Genomic DNA, 16,487 nt, shown 5'->3' on the forward strand with positions numbered 1-16,487 from the left:
AATGACTGCAATGGCCTGAAGCCAGGAGCCAAGAACTTCTTCCAGGTCTCCCATGTGGATGTAGAGGGCCAAGGACTTAGGCCATTTTCTGCTGCTTTCACAGGCACATTAGCAGGAAGTTGGATTAGAAGTGGAGCAGCCAGGACTGGAACTGGTGCCCATATGGGATGCTAACATTGCAGCCAGTGGCTTTATCTGCTATGCCACAATGCTGGCCCCAATATGGCTATCTTTGACCAAAAAGACCAGATTCATAATTCCTTGGAATACACTTTCCTGGTTCGTAGGGATTTCCAATAGATTAAGTACAATGCTTAGACACATTTGCTGCTCAGAGAGTGCAGGATATACTTAGTGAAATAAATCAGTCCCTAAAAGATAAACATCACATGTTTTCCCTGATTTAGTTAACTAATATACAGAGTACAAAAAAAGTAATGCATATGAGCAAAATTGACATTTTGAGATTTGATTATTATTTATATTCCTTGTCTATACTCTTAAGGAATAGTGGTTTTTCTACTTACTATTTGTTGAATTCTTTATTTAATGGAGGGTTAAGCTTATGATTATGAAATAAATTGAAGTATATCATTGTAAAAATTACAAAAAAGAGAAGAAAGGAAGGAGGAGGGCTGGTGGGAGCAAAGGAGGGAGGGTGGGGGAAGGATCATTGCACTCTTAATTCTGCATATATGAAATTTGTTTCCCTTATATAAAAAATTTAAAGAAATCCAGAGATCTTTTATGTACAGAAATAAAAATGCAGTAAACTAAAATAATAACAGCTGCACTCAAACGTGAATTGAAAAGGATAGAGACCTCAGATTATGCCAATCTCCTCTTCAAAAGCAATATTGTAAATGTCCATTTCCCTTCAACATGCCCCAAGAGCTCAGACAAAGGGCAGGCCTCCTCCTATTTTAAAAACAATTTCAAGGATTTCAGATGGGAGAGAGAGAAAAACTAATTGTATAAAGATAAAGCCTCTAGAGAGTTTTTGTTGATACAGCCTTCATGGAAGAGAAGTTTAAGACACAGTGATTATTAAAACAGGAAAACTCATCCACGCGCTCATTAAAGTAGATAACAAAAATGATTTTGCTTAGAGCAACAAATGTGAAACCTCTTCATTTTCTTCCTCAACCATGTGACTCTTTAGCAGCTTAGATAAAAGAAGCAGTTAGAGCAGATGAGCATCAGATCGCCTGGTAATGCAAAGTAAATTGAATTCTAGAGAATCTTGGTTCTTTCAAGTTGGCTGAGGGTGCCACAGTTCAATACAAAAACCATTATGCTTACTTACCATGCTACAAAGTCCTCCCAATCACTTATCAGTGCTGAGCCTGAAGGAGTGGCCCCAAGCTTGCTTGTCTCTTTCTCAGTAAATCCAAGCTCTTCTCAGACATTATTGAATTGTTCTGCCAGTCATACACAGCACACACCTCCTTTCACTTTTCAAGTCCTACAGGTGTCTTTTCTTGCTAAGATTCTTCCTTTTTCCTTTACTGGTGATACCCATCATTCTGGTCACAAATGTTCACATTCCAACAGTGCTTGGCACACATCCTGGGGTCAAGGTAGTTTCCATGCAATCAGGGATGGTCTTTGTGGGAAGACCAAGCAATAAACAATAATGGACCTCTACTGGGTCCCATTAATTTCTCATTTCACACCTGGAAAAACCTCCATTAACACGATTTAAGATTCACTCCACCCAACACACTTGGAATTGTAGAACCAGTTCTCTAGTCTAGCACCAGGAAAGTTGGTGTGCCTGGAACATTTTCATTTCCAGTTACCCAGGTTTATCAATTAGCATAATACCAAAAGTAATCCAAATACAGGATACCTCACCAAACAACTAAATTTCATTTGAGGGATCATTAATTTTTATTACCAACCAAAATATCATTATTTAAAATAGAATTAAACCTATGTTGCAGTCTCAAGTGGAATGGAATAGAAGCACACTGATTGTGGGATTAACTGGCCAGGATGTTGGCTGCCAGATAGCTTCAAATGAGAAGACTTAGTAACCTAGAGTGTCTGGATCCACCTGTGCTACTGTCTCCACTAGACTGAGACTTTCCCTGAGTCCCTCCTCTTACATGGGTTTGGGTTGAAATGAGCCAACGGAATGAATGCACATGAGACTTAAAGCCCTGGATTGCCCACATTGGGTGGAGAGGGGTTGCCGTGACATAGGAATTTCAATGCTAAAACTGAAAGTTTCAAGTAATCCATGATGAATGGAGACTGGAAAATAGAACTGATGCCAAGACCACTCTTCTTGTAACACTCTGTGGATCAGACACAGTGAGGTAGAGGCTGAGGGATGTCCAGCAGAATACCCTCACTCCCCTGTCCTCACTCTTCTCCTGCCCTGACCCCAGCCAGGTTAGCCAACCTCTGACCTCCTAACCAAGAGGATCTGAAAGCCCAGCACCAGGTGCTTGGCTGCAAACTCCCAGAGGCAGCAACCCGCAGTGGGAGGGACTGCCCGGGAGTCAGCAGGTTCCACCGTGCTAACTCTCACCCCAGGCTTCTCCTCAAGCTGCCCCTTTCTGGTTCTTCTCCAACAGGCACATGCGCAGTGCTTGGTATACCCCTGTAATCACAGCCATACCCTATTGCAGCAGCATGGTCAGGGTGACTTTCTGTTTGACATTCTCACCTTCTACACTCAAACTTCCTATCCCTGACAATCTTTTTTTTTTTTAATATACAAGTATTTATTTGAAAAGCAGAGCGACATAAAAAGCACAGATTCCCATTCACTAGCTCACTCTCCAAATGCCTGCTGGGCCAGGCAGAAGCTGGGAGCCAGGGACTCAATCTGGGTCTCCCCTATATGTGACATGGACCCAAATACTTGAGCCTCATGCCGCCTCAGGTATGTATAAGCAGGAAACTGGAATGAGGAGTGTAGCTAGGACCAGAACCAAGGTACTCTCATATTTCAATCCGTGCACTGAACACAGGCCCTAGCCCCACCCATTGGTTTTATATAAATTCTAACTACTGTATTGAATTGCCTATGGCTGGAATATTTGTGATGGCTCCGCTCTCCTGACTGAGTCTGACTGGCACGCCTGAGTACTAACAACGCAGCACTGAGGACGCACTACCAGGAGTCAGAAACACGTGTCAGGAGTCTGGTTTACACGCAGGAGAAACCTGCGAGCAAGTGTGAAATGCTTTCCTTCTCAAGGAAGTCACTATCACCATCCTCGTGTACTACCCCTTCCCCCACCCCAAGGACTCCTTGTCCAGAAGCGCTCTTTACTCTTCATGTTAGTATGTATCACAATTTTTGAATTTTACATTTGTTTGTGTTATTATCAATTTCATGCCAGCTCTCCCTTGCCACCGCACTGGAGGCTGGAATCATGTTCCTTCTGTCCAATGTCACACACCCGTCTACCTGGAGATAACAAAATGCATGTCACATAGTAGTTACCCATAAAGTTCAACGAGTATGATTTAGTTAGTAAATTGGGGAAAACATGATTTGGAACCTAGGACTCTTAATATTTACTTGTAGATTTTTTTAAGAAGCATTAACCACAATTTGCCTCTTAGAAGAAAGTAATAAACAATTCTCTAACTCTAAACATTGAGAGTCTTTTTACATTCCATCAGTAACATAACCCTTGACCAGGTAAATACTTGTCTTCTTTATTTCCCCCAACAAAGAGAATCAATTACAAACTTCTGTGTTAATCCCTTAAGTACAATGTGAAGTCCATTAAAGGCCTAGAAGTTAGTAACCCTGAGATAGAGCAATGTTTACACTATTAAATGAATAATGGCTCCACATTGTCTCGAAGAGGAGAATTTTCCTGGATTGCCATTTGGTTTATTTGTTAGTTGGTTTTAAATCATTTAACAGGTCAGGAAGATGCTACGCTTGGCATGCATGCTAATGTTCCAGCAAAGCTACTGAGGGGCAGCAGGCTTCTGTAAAAGTGACAATTTCTGGCTGCCACTTTGGGATTTTGCCTTCTACAAAGTTTGGAAGTCATTGCGAAGTTGTAGCATTAATGTGTGCTACCTAGATTTAAAGGGCTATTTCCCAATCCATAGGACACTTGGTAAAGGTGCAGGCTCAGCCACAGCATGCCCAAGTTCTAAGCTGGCAAGTGCAATTCTTGAGGCCGCTTTCTAAGACAAGTTTCTATTTCACTTTCAGAACCAATCCATTGCAGAGATCATTTGTTTTTATGACCAAAGTTGATAATTATTCTCAGAGTAATAGGCAGAAACAGCTTTATCACTATGTCCTGGGACCTAGAAAGCCATCTGCTCTCCTGGAGGGCTCCACTCTCATCTGAAATTGCAAAAAAGCCAGGTGGACACTCCGAAAGATGACAAAGATCAAACAAGAGTCTCAATCAACAAATCCCATTCAGCAGCCACCAAACTTGCCTTTACAGAGGTGAAGTCCTTAAATACACTATTCCATAGAAAGTTACCCCCATCTCATGTGAGTGGCTGCACGGAAGAACCACCACTGAGTCTTAGAGGAAAACTCTTCAGCATGAGAATGGGAAGACACAAGCAAAGCATGGAATATCTATAGAGTCTTCTTTCAAAATAAGAGTAAAAATAAAGTCAGGACCTCTTATGAGGCCATTACCATCATTGCAGAAGGAAAACTGCTGAACGTGAGCCACAAGGCATATAAAGGAATGGAGACAACAATAATAAGAATGGTGTCACCATGAGTGGCAACTTAGCAGGTTCTGTTTGCTTGTGTTATGGCTTCCCAGCACCAGGATGCCCTTCCCAGCTAGACTGTGAGTCCTGGTCCCATCAACCCGGCAGGATAGGGCCAGATCTTTCCCTGCCCTCCTCCCAGCATCTAGGTTTCCAGCCATCACCTCACTCCAGCCAATCATAGGCTACTACCTGAGATTTTAAGAACCTTAAAGGAACAAAGAAAAAATAGAGATATCTTTGAGAAAATAAGTAGGAGAGCAGGGTGGTGCCAGGATTTGAGCCTATTGGGAAGAACCTTAGATCTAGTACCCTTGGCATAAAAAGTCCAGTGCCAGGGCACAACTCAAACCTGCACACCTCAAGTTGTGACCTGTCCAGACTTGGATCTGTTCCAGTTTGTCCTTCCAAACACCTCACCAACCTTAGCTCCTGCTCTTTTTTCCAAAGCTGGTTCTCTAAACTTCTTGGGGCTCAGAGATAATAAATTCCTCTTATGTTTGATTTTGCCAGAGCATATTTGTGACTTTACACACTGGCAGTGACAGTTATGGCAAGGCAGGAGAAAAAAAGTTCTAGGCAAGAAAAATGGAGCCCAGCTTTGGCCTAACTACTGGTTAGCTCTGTGGTGTTGGGCAAGTCAGTCCTCTTCTCTGGAACTCAGCTTCCTTATTCTATCATAAGAGCCCACTGGAATGGATGGCTCCTGTCACTACTGCCATATTATTGTCATCTCCTGTTTAGCACATTGTTATTGATGGCTGAAGTGATGTCCCTAAAGTTCTTAATACTCCAACGAATTAATTCAATTTAACAAATTTATTGGACCCACATTTTGTGTCAGGCACCAGGCTAAATGTTGGAGCTATAACAATGAATAACTCAGTCACGGTTTCTACCCTCTTGGGGCTGAGAAGGGAGACAGCGATTGCCAGTCAATTACCAGGGAGTAGAGGAAGCTTTATAGCAAGGACAGAATGTCCTCAGACAGCATCAAGTGGGGCCTTTATTGCAGACGCTGGGAATCGGGGAAATTTTCACAAAAATTATGACTTCTAAGCTCTTCTGAAAAGAACAGAAGAATGAGTTAGATATGCCTAAGGACGAATTAGATGGTGTTGGGGTATGAATTGTTCCAAACCTAAGGAGCAGCATTAACATCAAAGGCCTGGAGGGACGGAAAGGAAGTCATAGTCCCTGGACCTAAGAGATGGTCTTGGTGATGTTAAAGAGATGAGTAGGGACCAGAAGAGACTGCAGATTCGAGGGGCCATATTTGAGTTTTATTCTATAATTAAGAAAAATGTGTTGCAAAATCAACATCCCTTCATTCATTCATGCATTCATTTTACCAAGGCAAGAAAGTGAATGGATGTGTTTTACAAAGATTTCCAGCCACAAAGGTTGAATGAAAACATACTTTTGGAGTTAAACAGAAAAATTCACTTTCCCGTTCCTTGAGCCTTTGGTTTCTCTAAGAGTCCAGGGTGAGTTTGTTTCATGGGAAACAAACATCTGGCCTTAGTGCTAGGAGTCTCAACAGAACAGAAGGCATACTTTGCACTCACCTATGCCACGTTTGAATCATTGCATGCAAATTTTAAAAAGTGGCTCATGGATTACAGAAGCATGAAACCAGTATAGAAACCCACAGAAACCAAACAATTTTAACTCATGGAGCACATCATATTTACAAAGTGTGTGCATTTTCTTAGACTCCCATTCACCCTTTGATCCTCAGAAAAGATGAGAGTTTTGCTACTGGAGAATTAGAAGCTGTTTTGATGAGAGTGAATTTTGCCATGGTCCCTTGCAATGTGCTCTGCAGGGGGACATGGCATCTCTAGATCAGGTTTAAGAGCTTATGGTCTATGTTTCATTAATCATCCCTCATGTTTGTCAGTCTTCTTACTACTCATTGAGTCTCATCCTTTGGCCAAGACAGATACAATCTATGCCCCTCAGAACCCAAACACTGAGAACCGCTCATGTATGATCTGATCCTCACTGCTGCTATAACACAGCCACATCTCTTGCCCTGGACGCTGTCCTTATAACAGCACATCTGGTTTTCACTGGCATTTTTGACATTCGCATCACACTGTGTACTCCCACAGCGCCTGATGTCAATGAAATCTCTAAGGCTTTTTCCCATGTATTTCAGTTTAGCCACTTCTCCCCCATCTCATGTACAATTTGACTTTTGAACCCAAGTGCAGGACCCTCCATTTATCCCTATTAAGTTTCATCTTGTTAGATTCAGGCTATTGTTCCAGCCTGTCGAAATCATTTAAGATCTCAGCCCCGTCAGCTGTCTCCCTCCTAGCTCTATGTCATCTGCAAATTTGATCAGCATGCTTCCCATGTTTTCATCTAAGTCATCGATGGAAATGCTGGGTAGCAAAAGAGGCAAGGACACAGCCCTCCAGGTCATTGGATATTGCTCTCCAGGTTACTGGTGATCAATCAAACAGCATTCATTGAGCACTGTCTTTCATTCCTGTTCCAGTACACTGAGCCCCATTATCATCCAGCCACATTTCTCCATCAATTCCATGACAATATCATGGGGTGCTTTGTCACATGTTTTGTTGATATCCAGGTATACTATGCTGGAGCATCTCTTTATTTGATGCTACAGGGAAACGCTGGGTACAGAAAATCAAAGAGTTCTACTGAAAAACTTGATAAATAAGGTTTACACAGAGCAGGGTTTGCACAGGAAGAGGGTAACTGTTACTGCTGTCTCATTCCACTAGAACACAAGCTTACAAAGGCACGAATCTTTGTCTTACTCCCAGCTCTTTGTCCAGCATCTATGACAGTGCTTAACCATAGAACACATTCAATGTTTATTCAATGACTTAATTAATTAGTACAGTATGGGATTAGCTGTAAGATATCCAATTCATAAAGCAAAATATTTGTGGATTTCTAAATGAAGGGATGCCAAAATAGGATACCAGTTGTACTCCCAAGTGCCTAGAACAGTGATTGGCAAACTACAGCCCACAAGCCGTATCAGGCCAAATCTGGCTGTGTAAATAAAGTTTTATTGGACCCTAGCCATGTTCATTTGTTTACAAATTGCCTAGGACTGTTCTCATGCTATCATACAATAGTTGAGTATTTGTGACAAAGCCAAAAATATTTATTGTCTCACATAAAAGGTTTGCCAATCTCTGACCTAACAAATCAAGTCCAAACTGCTGACTTCCAAGACTTTCTCTGACCTAACTTTTTCCCAGTTTTACAGATCAAGATTGATGCTCTGAAAAAAGATTTCTAGATCTTACCTTTTATTTTCTCTGTACCTTTTCCCACCATTGAATACAACCAGAATGCCCTGTCTACCTACCTCAGTCTTCTTAACATTGCAAATATGCATACTTAAGAACCACATGCAAAATGAACAGGACTCTCTCCAGACCTTTGCTGAAGTTTGCTACCAACTAAGCTCTGTATTAGGTGCTTTGTAAGCATCTTCACAATAGGCTTGCAAAGCAGATATTTATTATCTCCTTTTTTCTCCTATAAAGGAAACTGAAGAATTAAGCAACTTACCCAATGCTTCCTAGCAAATAGAAAGTCAGAAGTTTGAGCTAAGGTCTATAAGAACTTATTTGTAATTTGGTCTGTTTTGCTCTTTTTGTGTTCAGAAATAGGTCAGTTTACAAAGGAGGAAATGGAACATGTCCAATTTTATAGAAATCTTGATTCAGTACTTAAAATATAATCAAATTAATTGTTTAATCTTTCATTGATGTTTAAGTCAGCCAAAGGCAACTTTATTTTGAAATGTCATTAACTAGCATAACTTTAAACAATAAAATCAATTCAGAAACTGTTCATTCAGTTAAAAGCCCGAGCTGGCCATATTAATGTAATTGTATTTGAACCATCCTCAGTATAATTTCATTCATAGCCTGCCCTAAATCATACTGTGCTCTTCACTCGGGCAGCTCCCTTCCCATCTGCCAATGCACAGATGGGGTGGTCTGTGCATACGGGCTTTTCCTTATACGCTGGATGTGATGGCAAGAACAATGACCCTGGTGAGGTTGTCAGAACCTAGCATGTAGCTCAGTTCCCCCTCACATCATCTTTGGGCAGCAGGTGAGCAACTGGCATTATCTAATCACAGTTTCTATTTATGTCCCTCCACTTCAAATCACTTCTCTAGTCCAGGCTGGTTCTTTCCTTCTCCTAATAACTGGGTTTGAGTTCTCCCTTAAGATCATATTTCATCAGCTGCTGGCACATCTCTTCTGCCACTAATGCCACATTGATCTGCTTTGGCAAATTTCCAGCCCTTCTCTTATCACCTTAGGGGCTACATACTGGCCAGTCTTCTCCCTCCACCCCTGTCCCGTCCATATGCCCATTTCCTCCACAACACCAGCATCAACCCCCTGGCCAGATTTAATTTCTTATCCATGTCTATTCGAGCAGGCATGGAAACAAAAATAGCATTTCCCTTGAAAGGGCTTCATTTCCCAAGGCCAAACTTAGCAAAGCTCTCACCATCCAGAGGCATCTTCCAGGGCTCAGCTGAGTCCCCTGAGTGGACCTAGAGAAACAGTAAGACAGATGCAGAGAAAGGAAAAAAGTCTTATGTGAAAGCACGTTCAGGATCTGCTGGGTATTATGTTAAATAAATACCACAGGGTAATTCAGTCTTTATGGAAGGAAAAAAAACAACCTTAAAGATGATAGGGCATCAGAGAAATTTAATTACTCCCTCAGGTTTCGCCTGTGCAAGGAAATGCTCGCATGACAACTTGGGTGGCTTGCTTTTTATGGTGTTGCTTCTTTCCTTCCATGAAGATGCCAATAAAAACCAGTTGTGACTAGCGGCAAGTGCACTTCACAAAGAGACCCACTGGTTCCCAGGCAGGAAGAAGTGACTGGCCTCAGGTTCGAGTGCTCAGCCAACAGACACTAGGGAGAACCATCCAAGAGGTCAGTAGCTATGAGGCATTGATGCCAAGATAGATCCCAAAGCATTCAGAATTTCTCAGGAAATATTAATGAGGGCTTCTGAAAATGAAGAATCCACCATCTGGTCTTCCCTCGTCTAATATGACTGTGCTGTTCAAACAACTCTAGAACTGGTTAAGGTCAACAACATCCTTTTTCTCCCTAGCAAGAGAGCTCCAGAGTAGCATTATGTATTCTAATAAACAGTTGGGTTGAAGGACTGTGGAAGGGCTGCAGATTATGCATGCACGTACTCTTCTGGGTGAGGTTGCTACTACCTGTCGAAAGTAAGAGTCCAAAGCAAGATTGTACATGATACAGCAATCTAGGCAGGGACTCTTTAAGCAAGTTTCAGGAAACATAGAGGAGGTCTATTTCACAATGCATGTGCCCTAAATCCATCTTGGACACAGAGTCCTATACTATTTGAGTAGATTCATAATGAACATGATGCTCCCTCTTCCCCAAAATGCAGTGTAGTAATACAGTTATGCAGAGTCTTGCTGAGTATAGAGACAGTTGCCTGGGTTGAGCCAGGCTAAAGCCAGGAGCCAGGCATTCAATCTGCCATCCGTTGGGGTGGCAGGGTTCTAAATACTTGAGGCATAGTCAGCTGTCCCCAAGAATACACACGGGAAGGAAACTGGATCAGAAACAGAGGTGGAACCCCAGTACGGGTGGAAGGCACCCCACAGGGCAGCTTAACCTGCTGTACCACAGTGTTGTGGTATTTCTTTTAAAGCATATGCTCGTGGCATTAAGAAGCCAAGACAATTATGCTAGAGCAGCCATTTCACCATACTGGGCCACAGCTCCACCAGTAAAAGAGCCATAGGGCAGTGAAATGAGAAAACACCAGACCATCCAGCTGGACCCTCCTTCCCACAGCTCTTCAATCACTGAAATTGTCAGTCATGGCGAAGCACTGTCATTTCCTGTCGTGACTGAGAACCTTGCAAACAGTGCTCGATTCTTGTTCTGCCTTGCCAAGCCCGCCTCACATCATTCCACCCACTACCTGTTATCCACTTGGCTATTTCTGGTGGGTTTTCTCTCCTCACCTCCCCAGCGCCTTGCCTTGATAGTCCTTATCATAATCCTCCTGGTTGGTGGCAATCACCTTCAGTCTCAGCTCCCTCTTTCTACTCTCCCTACCTGATTCCTAAAGACCCCATCACTTCCAATCCATGTCAGGCAGAAAAATCATGACTGTTCTTAAATGGAAAGATGACCATAATACACTGTATTTAAAATACTTCAATACTCATTCTACAGCTAGAAACTAAAGTCCAAAGGCCTCTTCAGTCCCCTTCCTCTTTAGATTCCCAGAATCTATCCTGCTTATACATGGTTTGAAGTTTGGAAAGCCGATGATACATTGCTTTTTGCTTAATTTTATAGAATTCAGGAATATTTTAATTGAAAATTTAAGATAAATACATATTAACATATAGCTTTAAGAAATAATGCAGAGAAATCCCTTGTACCTTTCACCTAATTTCACCCAATGGCAACATCTTGTCAAACTATGATATAAAATACAACCAAGGTATTGATGCTGATACAGTCAAGATACTGAACAGGTCCATCACAGCAAGGATCCATTTTATTGTCCTTTCATAAGTTAAACCTATCTTTCCCATCCCTTGTTCCTGACCTCTGGCAACTATTAATCTGTTTTCCATTTCTAGAATGTTATATAAACAAATGCAGAGTAAAATTCAGCTTTTGAGTATTTTACCCCACTAATTATCATAATTTCCTGGAGATTTATCTAAATTATTGGATATACTAAAGTTCCTTTTCATTGCTGTTTTATATATCCCATGCTATGAGTTCACTGCAGTTTGTTTAGTGATTCATCTTGTGAAGGATATATGGGATGATTACTAATGTTAGATTCTATAAATAAAACTGCTGTGAATATCCATTGCATGCAGAAGCATAGGATTTCATTTTTGTGGGATAGTTGCCCAGGAGTGCAACTTGTGGGATTCGAGGTATTTACAGGATTAGTTTTCCAAGAAACTCACCAAATTTTCCAAGAAACTCATCCTATTTTATATTCCCTCTAGTGATATATATGAGTCCAGTTTATCCATATCCTGCCAGCAGTTGCTGTTATCACTCTCTTTTAAATTTTAACTATCCTAATATATATGTAGGGATATATCAGTGTGGTTTTAATTTGTACTACCCTAACGGCTAACATTAGCCATATGGTGAAACATATTTTCATACACTTTTACCTTCTTCAATAAAATATTTGTTCATGTCTTTTGCCCATTTTATAATTCTGTTTCTTTTTTTTATTCAAATGAGATGGGGAAAGAGAAAGGGAGGGAGAGAGTCAGGAAGGAAGAGAGAGAGAAAGAGAGGGAGAAAAAGAAAGATCCCACCAGCCAGGGGTTCACTCCCCAAATGCCTGCAGCAGCCCCAGGAACCCAACCATGTAAGCCATCACCAATGCCTCCCAGTGTCTACTTTGGTAGGAAGCTGGAATAGGAAAGTAGAACTGGATACTGAACACAGAAATTTCAATATGGGCTGCAGAGAACCTAACTACTAGGCCAAAACTTGCCTCTACAGTTTTTTTTTTTTTTTAAACAACACTTAAACAATTTTTTTTTTTTAGTCTAAATGTTAGTTCCTTGTTGGATTTGTGGTTTGTAAACATGTTCTACCAGTCAGTAGTTTGTCTTTTCATCCTGTTAACAGGGTCCCTTGCACAGTGAGGTTTTAAAATTTTGATGAGGTCTAATTGATCAACTTTTCCTTTTATTGATTATACTTTTGCTGCCAAGACTAACAGCTCTTTGCCTAGCTCTAGATCCCAAAGAGTTTTTTTTTTTTTTTTTTTTTTTGCTTTCCTAAATGTTTTCAAACTTCTGTATTTTACATTTAAGTCCGTGATTATTTTTCATTAACTTTTATAAGGTATAAGACTTAGTTCCAGGTCTTTTTTTCTTTCCTTCTTCCTGCCTTCATCTGTTTTTTTCTCTGTCTGTGGATGTCCAGTTGTTCTAGCACCATTTGTTGCAAAGCCTTGGGTTTTTACACAGTGCCTCTCTCACTGCGCTTCACCCTTCGTACTTACCAACTGAAGCCTCGCTTCTCTGACCTTCATGATATTTACCCTTTGTTCTACTCAGACCTCCAGGAGGCTTAATTACTGCTTTATATCAAGGCCAACGTCCCTGGAGCTTCTTTACTGTTCAGTGTCTCTTTAAGAAGATAAATACATCCACAGGGACAGATATGAAATTTCAAGAAGCCCCAAGGAATTTTGATTACAACAACCCCTTTCTTCTGCCTCTATTGCTTGCCTTCTCTGTTCACCCTTTCCAATGACTATGATCTCCCAAAATTAAAGAAATATCATGTTTGCTTAGATGGAAAAACTCCTTTGCAGAAACAGGATTTTAATCTAAAATCTGGAGATTTCCTTGAATTTGGTCCCTCTGTTTCACATTGTCAGATTGTCTTGGGTCCTTGTTCATGACTGCATTTTATGGCTACCATATGGAAGGCATTAGAGATACTCAGACATCTGGGCTGTGGAACAGACAAAGAAGTGTTCAGGTGCTAATGGAAGAAACTACAGGAAAGCTTGTGTCCTCTCCTTTGCCTGCTCCATTTCTTAATGCATCACCTGTGTCACAGTGTTACTCACTCCCAAGATGAACAACCCTGATTTAAAATCATCTAAACCTATGTATGCTTAAGGCAACATCTTCACATAAGAATGTCTAGGGCCATTCATTCCTTGACAGAACCTTGAGGGAAAATGGTTAACCTGAGATTGCACAAGGAGACAACTGCTTATTGGGATAATCCCCTGGGAGTGTTTTGGCCAGGCCATTGTGAATTGAGTGTTTAGCCTGTAAAAACATGACCTCTGATATCAGTCTCTGATAATTCCTAGTTTCATTTCCCAGACCCCTGGATGTGGTAGAGGATGAAGCTAAGAGTGTTTTTTTATTCATGGGCCCATTTTAATAGGCCCTGGTATTTCTGTCCCTGTCCATTCTAATTCAACATCACTGTCATCAATGAATTTGATCATACTTCTGCTGGAGGCACTTTAAGCAAATTGGACATTTTTTAAATAATAAAAAGCTGACAAATGAAATGTTTAAAAATAGGATGGTGCTGATTCTGAGAACATATCTGGAATGATTGCACAAAGAGTAGAATGGTCTCTGTTGGGATTTTTCTCTTCTTCTATGACCTCAAATATTCTATAACCATTAAAAGGTGTTGGATTTCACTTTCTCAAATTAGTCAAACATTTCTTTATTGTAACTCTATGGGAGACTCTGTCACGGGTACTAGGCAGGTGGAGGAGGAAAGGACTATATGAGATAGACTGCCATCACTCACTTTTCAATCCATTAAGACTTTTACCTTCCTTCTATGATCACATATCCAAGGACAGCTCTTTGGTTACTCTTACAAGTAGTTTTCTTTCCTCTACAAGCCCTTTATCAATCAGTTCCCATAACATATCTGACCTATGCAAAACTTCCCAGGGACTTTTCTTGTACAGTGTTTGTGTAGCATTAGTGAAATCTTGCATTGTTATTTAGTGTCCTGTTGGGTTTCCATCTCTATCCCTCTTCCCTCAGTCATAAATTCTTCACCCATAGGGGCAATCCAGTTTCTCCACAAATTCCCTATGAAGTATAAATTTAAGGCATAAAGTTTTATCCACATAGACTAGCTGGTCCAACTTTTGGTTTATTTGTTTATGGAATTTTCTTGATTCATTGAGCATTTCTTGAAGCTAAACAACTCTGTTTGCAAGTTCATTGGAAGTTTTTAGAAAATAGAAGTTCCTGGGGCTAGTGTTGTATTATAGCAGGTTAAAGCCCCAGTCTGCAGTGTTGGCTTCCCACATGGGCACAGGTTCGAGACCTGGCTGTTCCACTTCCGATCCAGCTCTCTGCTATTGCCTGAGAAATCAGTAGAAGATGGCCCACGTTCTTGGGCCCTAATAGAAACACCTTCTTAAGCTTTCAGCATTATTTGGCCTATGTTAATAAAGCTAGCAATTTCTATTTCCTTTAATTGCACTTTCCAACATTTAGTAAGGAATTATTCACTGCACAATAACTTTTATCTTTTTTTGAAGCAGGTGAGTTTATTTAGTTAATATAAGTTTTATATTTTTTTAACTAACACCTAAAATTGTCCATGTTTATGTGGTTTAGACGGAAAGTTCAATACACGTACACATCATGTAATGAAAACACTATTTAGCATAGCCTTCATCTCACATGTGTCTAGTTTTGTAAGGGCATTAAAAATCATTGTCAGAGGTTCAAATTTATATTTAAATCAATGTAGAATACTGCTACTGATGCAATTTATTTAGCTGAGTGACAAATCAGATAATTCAGAGCTAAGTTTTCATGTACCAGGAAAAATGTCATCACCACTTACTCCTCTTCTTGGCCATTGGGAAGTTGCTCTCGTTACAACAAAAAGGTGCACCCCAGCTCCCAAACAGCTGACATTTGAAAGGGAAACATGAGTTTTAGAATCCAGAACCATGAATTCCTCTGGAAAATAAACCTCCAGGAGTCCTGACAGCCCCCTTTACAAAGTCACCTGGCTCTGACAGACAGGAAAACAGAAACAGCCTAACGAATACCTGTGATAACGACCCCAGAAATCCTTTTCACTTCTCTAGGGCCCACTTCTGGTTTTTCTGCTTCTGCAAACTTTTGTCATGCTTTGAGAGAAATTATAAGAGAGACACAGTGTAGTGGAACACACAGTGAATTTGGAGACTGGAATTAAAAACAAACAACAAATTAAAAACATGGTTTTCATATGGCACATGTACCTCTCACCATTGCTGTGCTCTTACTGACTCCCCTGGACTTCTGCTCCCTCGAGTATAAAATGAGAGTTTAAAAAAAAAACCTACCTGTAAGATATCTGGTATACAACAAAGCAAAAACTGTAGCAGGCACTCAGTAAATGGTAGTTCCCAGTGATATGTATTCCCTCTGGCCTTTTTTGCTTTTTTTCAAGATTAGAATCAAATATTCAATTTTATTTGAGATGGTAGCACAATAGTCGATCATAACTACATCAAGAAGATATGGTTTTGAGCAAATGGGCATTTGTTGAAGCACTAAAGATGTTGCTTGGGATGACTGCATCCCATATCAGCGTGGTTGGGTTTGAGTCCCAGCTCTTCTTATGATTCCAGCCTTCTGTTAATGCACACCCTGGAGCCAGCAGATGATGGCTCAAGTCCTTGGGTCCCTGGCACCCAAGTGATGACTCAGATTGAGTTCTGGTCTCCAGGCTTCAACTGGCCCATTGCAGATGAACATGCAGATGGAAGATCTCTCTGTCTTTGTCTCTAATAATCTCTCTCTCTCTCTCTCTTTCTCCCTACTTCACTTCTTTCATTCAAATAAATAAAAATAAAAAAAAATTCTTAACCAAATCATACTTTAAAAGTAAAAAGACCTTTTTCAAATTATTTTTTAATTTTTATTTATTTTTTATTTTTACTTATTTGAAAAGCAGAGAGACATACAGAGAGAGAGAGAGAGAGAGAGAGAGAGAGAGAGATCATTCACTAGTTGACACCCCCCCCCCCACATGCCCAAAATAGTTGGCCCAGGCTGAAGCTAGGAGCCAGGAACTCAATCCAAGTCTCCCATGTGGGCAGCAAGGACTCAACCACTTGAGTCACCACTTGCTGCCTCCCAGGGTTTGCCTTAGCAGACAGCTGGAATCGGCAGCCATGCCAGCACTTGACC

Source organism: Lepus europaeus, chromosome 13 (assembly GCF_033115175.1).
Source record: "Lepus europaeus isolate LE1 chromosome 13, mLepTim1.pri, whole genome shotgun sequence".
Classification (NCBI taxonomy): domain Eukaryota; kingdom Metazoa; phylum Chordata; class Mammalia; order Lagomorpha; family Leporidae; genus Lepus; species Lepus europaeus.